The following is an 8277-nucleotide window of genomic DNA, read 5'->3' on the forward strand; positions in this document are numbered from 1 at the left end:
CGTCCCGTGACAAAGCGGCCCCACCACCCCCCCTGGGCATGGGCTGGGTTCCAGCCCTGACAATTCCCCTGGTGACCATGAGAACTCAGGCCCGGAGATAGAGGGTGCCTGGACCTGTGCTGCTGTCCAGCCCCTGCCGTAACGGGCTGAGATATCGCCACGGGAGCAAGGCAGGTGGGACTCCAGGCTCTGCGGCAGCCCTGGGCTGTCTGGGACAGGACACGTGTGGCACCTGGCCCGGATGTGCGGGCCAGGGGAGCTTAGAGGCCGCCCTGAAGAAGACCGTCACGCTGCTAGCTGGACGGGACCTCGGGAGAGGTGGCCAAGTGAATGTTTCTTCAGCTGTATGGTTTTATCAGTGCTTTTTATCAATACTTCTATTCTGTTCTATTCTAGTCGTTTATTTATATAAATGCTGTTTATTAGTTTTAATTCTAAGAATCGACCTCAAGGCCATGACTTGATATTTGCCTATATTACGAAATAATCACAAGAAAAAGATTTTGCAACTATGGTGATGTCTCTTTTATTTTTTTTTAAAGTTATTTCCAAAACAAGCCCAAACTTCACTTCTCCCTTTTTCTCATTTCTTGTGTTCTCTCTCAAAAGCTGCGTTTGCGGCGAGACTGAAAGGGAACACACACGCTTTGCCGAGGTCAAAAAAAAGGGGGAGCTTTATACTTATCAGGAGCTACCGTTTGCTGAAGGAGGGAGGGCATCAGGACACTGGTTTATTTCAAAAGAACTGGGAAGGAAGGGACATCTGTCTGGTGACAACAGGCTGTCCCCCCGAACAAACCCACAGCAGCACACAGTGGCTTCCAAGCTGCCTTTCTCCATACCCAGGAGGGTTCACGTGTGCACATGTGGTGCTTCTGTGGCAAATGCATGGAAAATGAGCAGTTAGAACCTTCCAGAGAACAGGTGTATTAGCCAGGGCTCATCATCATCATTACCTTTTTTTTTTGGTCCCAAGGAATTTGGGGACAAAGTTTCTTTGGATTTAATTAAGCTTGTATTTTGTGGATAAGGCTGCCACGTACCCTTACTTCAATGAAGATGGGCCTGGTTGAACAGGCTGTGTATTCCCTTCCGTCGAGCACCGTGCAGCTGTGAATATTGTTGCAGAAGGAAATTCAAGGACACGGAACACTGAGTGGGAGAGACGTTTCCTTCCCGATGTGTGCTCTGCAATAAACCCACGTGGCATCTCTTCTCCCTCTCTCTCTATATCCATATGTGCGTACACACACACACTAAAGGCTGTACATCAAGATATCGACAGTGGCTATCTCAGCTTTAGTTCCTTTTTCTCACTTATACTTATTTTCTAGGTTTTATATAAGAGATGAGCGAATTCTTACAAGGTTAAAAAAAGATACCTAGAGACTCTGAGGCGCCAAGAACCCCAGGGGAGCAAACCGACCCAAGTGCCCCCAGGATCACGACATGAAGACCAACCTGCCAGGCAGGTAGCCCATGGGAGAACCGCTCGCCCCACTGAACCCACAAGCCCAGGTGTGAGAGCTGCGGCAAGACCCAGCCTCCTGGCATTATGGTCAGCCTCAGTTACTGAGAACGTTCTCACTGTTTTTACATCCATGGTATCTCAACTCATTTTCTGGAAGAGGTGGTTCAAGGACTGACTAGCTCAGAACCAGAGACTGAACTGGGCAGTCTGCTCAGACCAGGTAATTAAGTGTCCCCAACTTGTGTCCAGGCAGGACGGGTGCCAGCCATCCTGTCCTGGCGAGCATCCTTTGGTAGCCCTCAAACACACATCTTTCTCATCACTATCCAGCTTTTATCTGAGACTTGCTGCTATTTCTGAGATGGCACAGATGGTAGCCTTCCAAAGACAACTGGCAGGGCTGATATGACGCCCCTCACAGTATAGCCCTTGGGTGATGGCCAGCCCACGTTTCCCCCAGCTCTGCCCGCCTTCCACCTACACAGGAAGGGAGGCCAATGCTGGATGAGTAGGACGCTGGATTTTGGGGGGAGGGGTTGTCAGGTGAGCAGCCTTCACTTTATCACCTGCACATGGGGCCTCCTCAGGGACACCACTGCTGTGGGAGGCTGCAGGAATCAAGGTGTGCATGGAAAGCGCCCGGACGCCCAGCCCCCACAGCTGTCGAGTCACACAGGTGCTGCAGTACAGACAATAGGCAGACGCCCGGGAGCAGGCGACCTCTTCAGGTGTGGGGACTCGGGTCTGCTTTGTTCACTGCTGTCTGTCCAGTGCCTGGCACAGAGTGGCATCCAATGACCAAATTCATCATCAGGTGAATGAATGCATGTGTGGGGCTTTCTAGTAATGAAAGAAATGCACATACAACAATGACATGGCACTCGCTTGTAGACTAAGCTGCCAAAAAATAGCTCAACGAGAAACACACGATAGCTGGTGAAATGTCACGGTATCTGCCATGTGTCTCGTACTTGTGGCAATGTATTCCTGTAACTCTTCTGAAAAACAGTGTGGTAACAAAGTTCCTACTTGTTAATCCCAGTTCTGTAAATTTATGTTAAATGGATAACCCAGAGAAAGAAAAAAGACACATGTTCAATACATTCCTTAAAATATAATTTATAAGAATGAAGAGATGGAGGCAGCCAGAGTGGCCAGCAGGAGCGGATGGTCAGGTGATGTGTGGCTGCTGAGGCCTGAGCAGCAGTAAGGTGACCAAGTGGTTAAATTAAAACAAAGCAGGATGCGAAAGTGTCTGTATACGACCAGGCAACCAGGCAACCATAAAACCCATTGTGGGGAAGAGCCTGGGCGGGTGGGGAAGAGCCTGGGCGGGTGGGGAGTTCACAGATTTTTTTCCCTCTAACTTTTGTCATCAAAATCTTTTTAACCAAGAAGAGCTGAAACAAATGAGACCTGCTTCCAGTACTTCATGCACCAGTGAGCTCACACATGGCAACTGGCCGAGGTACTCCTCGCTTACCCTGTCCCCGAGGACAGTGATCCCCAAACCCCGCACCCTCCTGGCTCGTCTGGGTCTCCAGGTTTCAGGCCACCGGCTGACAGGGCTGGGTGGTTTAAAGCAGGGTGTGTCACCGGGTCACCCACCCTTGAGCACCAAGCAGGTGCAGCAGTTGAAACAACATTGTTTGGCGCCACCTGAATGCCGATGGCAGAATGTTTGCCAGGAATAATCCTTGGGGCTTCTGAAAAGAGATGTTGAGTTGTCCTTCTTAAAGGGGGTGAGACAAGCATTCTAGCTGTGTTTTGATGGTAAAACCACAAATGCATCAAGACCTGCTTCCCTTCCTGTTGCCCCGCCCACAAGGGTGTCACCTGGTTGAAATCCAAGCCTAGCCTCCCTGGGATCTGGCTGCTTCAGCACCGGGTGTGGTTCCCGCCTCATCACACATAGGAGTCACCTGGAAAGCACCCCGGAAAGCCTCCCGCACAGGCCAGCAGGGCCCCTGCCCTGATCACCACAGGATGCAGAGCTCCAGTCAGGCGCCCCTGAGTCGAGGCTTACTGGGTCCGCAGGCTGGGTGCAAACTGTGCCTGTCACCTACCAGCTCTACAGCCTTGGCCAAGGTGCTCACCTGCTCGAGCCTCCAAATCCCACCTGGAAACGGAGTGCTGGTCACCAGGCGGACGTCCAGCGTATTCCAGAGTGGGGTGAGCCAGGCAGAACACAGACACCCCAGAACACAGATCTGGAGCGCAGCTGCCCTCCGCACCATCTGCGTCTACGTGGAAATAGTGCCAGGACTGCACTAATTCACATGGCTGTGCCTGCACCCTGCCGCCCACCTGGATGGGACCGGGCCACGCACCTGCAGCTCATATGTCACCTGGTGAATCAATGGACAGTCTTGTATAGAAAATAGGAAATAGGGAAAATGGAAACAGGGTGGCTAAGAGCACACATCTCTCTTTAGAGGTGGAGGGGCAGAGTGGGAGACATCTCCGAGAGCCACCCAAGGAAATAGCGCTGACCGCACACCTCCAGGGACCAGAAACCTGGCTTTGGATCTGCATGTGTCCTAACGATGAGATAAATGCTCTTGAATCCTCTGGCATCAGAGAAAACAAACCAAGTACTGGGCCCAACCACGGAGGAGTCCCTCTGCGTCCCTACACCCTGCTCACATCATAGGTGTGTGATGGCTGCTGGCCACGCAGATGATGACCTCTCCTCGTGCTGGAGCTGGGTCCTGGTTCTCTGCTGACAAAGGAACAGGAGACCCAGCAGGTCTCTGGGCTGCCTCTGGCCCTGTGAGTGTGGACGCCACCGCCACCTGAGGCCTCTCCTTCCTGGTTCAGCCGTGGAAGTGGTTGCAGGTTGAGGCCACCAAGGGGACTGTGGTGGGCAACTGCCCCACTGTGGCCTCCAGCCGCCACCTCCCTGTGGCCAGTCAACTGCGAGTGCTCTAGGCTGTCTGTTCTCTTTTGTGCTTTAAAACCAAAAAATCTTTTTGAAGTGTGGGCGCAGTAACCGTGGAAGCCCTCCGTGCATGCACTTTTATGTCTGGCTCCTGTGGTCTCCATTGCACTGTGGACTCCCAGAGGAGGGGGCACATCTCAGAGGGGCGTCTGACGGAGGTGCCTACCCTCCCATGCAGATATCCTGGGGAACCCACAGGAGGTACCAAAACTGAAGTTTTGGAGGACATGTGTGGTAAGCTGAGGCTCCAGGGCAGCCAGTCATCTCAGCATTGTGACAACAGTGATGGCACTGCCATCATGACCTCCATTCTACGGATGAGGAAACTGTGGCACGGGCCACAGCACTAAAGGTGCCACAGCACTAAAGGTGCCGGAAGCAGACGAAATCCAAGCTGTGGGTGCCAGGGCCCAAGGTTGTACCCAATCTGCCAGGCAGCTGAGCTCCTGCTCTGGGCAGGTGCCAGGGGCCCGGGAGACTTGACATGTGGTCGTCCACCCCCACGCCTCAGCCCACGCACACCTGCCATGTCAGGTCTCTGGGGGATTCCGGGTCAGAAGCCTTCACTTTAATTCTGTAAGAGACTCTGTGGTAGCAGGACCCAGCAAGGTGTCAAGTGTCATGAGGACCAAAACTAGGTGGCATTTTTGTGTGGGCCGGGTCCCTCTTCGCCTGGGCATGGACTCGCTCCTGAACAGAGCTGGGCACAAAGCTGTGGTGGCCGGAGAAGCGAAGCCCACGCAGCAGTCTCAGTCCCTCCTGGGGCTGGTTCTGGAGAGGAGCCTCTACTAGCCACCAGGGAGCCCGAGAGCCCCAGCCCACAGCTCGGCCAAGGACGTGGCTTCCACCAGCCCACTGGGCTGAGCCCTCCAAGGGCGGCAGCTGACTCGTCCCTGGTCCTTGCACAGGGCCCAGCATGGGCGGGCAGAGCAGCCAGGCTGCTGGCCAGGCTGTTACCCTGGCCATGACTGGCCTTCCTTGTTCAGGCCATGCAGATGCTGAGACCTTGACGCCACCTGCACTGCGTGCAAAATGGCAGGGAGATCAGCCAGCTCGCAGTCACCTTGTGGAAGAGGCGGCTAAGGTGCAAGTGTAGAGCTGAGGCCACCCGAGTCTGTCCCATGCTGTTCTGTGAGCAGCAGTAAGAGTGGGGTCCAAGGCAGGAGGCATGGGCTTGTGTACCCCAGCTGAGCCCTGGCCAGGTAGGGGGTCAGTGTGTGTGCATCCCTCACCCCAGGGGGCAGTGCCAGTGGTGAATGCGGGAGGAAGGATGCAGTTTTCAAAGGATCCTGCATATGCGTACTTGTCGGGGTGTGCCATGTGAAGTGACCACAGGTCCAGAGGCAGCTTCAGATGCTCCCTCCCCACCCCTTCCCCTGAGAACCTGATCTGCCAAGTAGCTGAGCACTGTGCTCCCCCCTCGTCCCAGATCCTCTCTGAGTCACAGGTAGTGGGGACCCTCCACTAAGCCCACTCACTCTGGCAAGGCTTTCCTCCCATTTGGGGTATTTTCAACTGGAAAGTGTGGCAGGCTTAAGGAAAATAACTTTCAGTCACAGAAAATCTGAAGCAGAGGGTCCTAGGCGTTTGGGAATATACGGGTAAAAGGTTCTGTCTGTCTGAGACTGGGGTTTGGTGTGACGTTTCCTGGAAAAAAGCCACCCAACGTACTTTATATAGACCTGTAGTCCTCCAGAGGGCTCGGAGTCAGAAAAAAACAGCATAAACAATCCCCCAAAACGCTATACCCAATCTCATGAATGCCGTTTCCTTCCTCCTTGTAAGGTGTATTCATAAACTCTGAAAAGTCATTTCAAGATAAAAATGTGACCTTAGTCCAGCTTTACAGCAATGAAAGTGTTCTGTTCCTGCCTTGCAGATGATTATTTAAGTCACTGTGGCATTATTTACACAGACTGACATACACGACTCATGGAGGCCAGAATCTCCCCCGGTGTCACATCTGCTTCTCCGTGTGGACACTCTTAGAAAGGGGTTTGCAGGCTAGGGGGTGTCCAGTGACCCCCTCAGGGCTCTCCCGCTATTGCTGACCCCAGGTGTTAGACTACCTGTGCTCAGCCTCCTAGGCCGCACACCAGGTTCTAGCCATGGGGGACAAGAGTCCTCTCCCATCTCAGCCTGTCTATCTACCATCTAACCCTTCCTGGCCCCGCTCAGCAGGTCAGTCCTATGGGCTAGACCAGGTGCAGGTAAGCAGGGCTGTGATCCGTGAGGATGGTGGAGAGCCTGGTCCCTCTGGTGCTGTGACAACAGCTCCCAGAGGCCTCCTGGCAGACCCGTCACCTGGTGTGCAAGTATTTTAAGCCTGGTTTCTGCTGGAAGGAAGAGAAACTTCTGCCTGGCTGCCCCCATCTGTGCCTGGTCAAGGGCCCCACGTGCCCCATCCCACGAAGGGATGTTGTCATGGCCTGGGGGTGGGGAGCCTCTCGTAACTTGTCCAGGTGCTAGGGCACTGTGCCCTTGCCCCATGCACAAACTACGTCATTCCACCCAAGTTCCTTGAGCACCTGCTATGTGCTGACGCTGGGGGTGAAGATGGGGTCACACAGCCTCATTCGCACGAAGCATCTAGCCCAGGCCTCGCCCATCACTGAACCCAAGGTTAGGACGCCAGGCCTGCCTATTTCCCCATAGCCACACCAAGTCCCGCATGGCAGCTGGGGCCCCAGGAGTGTGTGTAAACCCTTCGGGCTCAAAAAATGACACTAACAGTGGGGTTGGAGGAGCAGCTGGGAAAGGCCACGTGGGGGAGGTGGCATCAGACCACAGATCCGAAGCTGCTGAAGCCAGTCCCATGGATGTCTGGGGAAGGGCACTTTAGAAAGGGTACAGAAAGACGTGGAATGAGCCTGGGTGTTCCAGGAAACGCCCGTACTGTTGGATTTATTTCTGCAAAGTGTTTGCTTCTCAGTACTAAGGAAGACAGCAGCTTACTTGCCCAAAATATACATGCCACCAGGCAACAGGAGGCAGCCACACCAAGGCATTTGCTGTCACTGGTCCTCTCAGGGGACCTCTAAGAATCCCACCTGCACCAGGCTCTGGGCAGCGGCTGTCCATGGGAGAGGGTGTGTGGCCACTGGGAGGACGGAGGGGCTTGAGGAGAAGAATTACCTGCCCCAGGCTAGACCTGCCCTTTTTTTATTTTTTTTGTATATTTAACAATATATATTTATATATATTTTCTAGATTAGTATGTTCAGTTTTAACTTGTTTTTTTCTTTACAAACAGAAGAACTCTTACAATAGTAGACTTTCTAAAATAAATACTATTAAAATAGAGCTTCAAAATAAATATTCTATACGAAGGGAACCTTCTGTGGTAACTTTTGTTGGGGGTAAGAAGGCACTATAGTGAAGAGGGAAAATGAAGAAATGTGATGGAATGGGAACCTTGAACAGCTTTTCTGTTTGTAACACAAAACCAAACTGTGGGGCAGTGAGGAGAGAAAGCAAGATAAGACACCACACAGTCACCCACAGTGAAAAATGGCAGCGCAAGAATTGTCATCAACTGTCACAGTAAGCAGAGGGCATGAAAATGCTTACCGAAGGCATGAACCAGAAGGCCGGTGAAGCTTGTGGGATGCCCTAGTGAACTGAATTGTACAGTGCAAAGTTGTGCTGCCCACAGCCCATCAGATATCTCTGGGGCAGCATGAGGTAAACATGAAACCTGTAATGTAAACAGGTCTGGTGTTCTCACCACTCTTTTTAAGTGGCAAAAAGTACAAATCATGGTCAAGCAGCCAAGCACAGTGATTGGCCACGAATCCTGATCAGACATTTAGCTGACACCACCCGCTCCAGGGGTCACATGTGAGGGCTACCAGGTGCTGCTGTG

Source organism: Pteropus alecto, unplaced genomic scaffold (genome assembly GCF_000325575.1).
Source record: "Pteropus alecto unplaced genomic scaffold, ASM32557v1 scaffold223, whole genome shotgun sequence".
In the NCBI taxonomy this organism is placed as follows: Eukaryota; Metazoa; Chordata; class Mammalia; order Chiroptera; family Pteropodidae; genus Pteropus; species Pteropus alecto.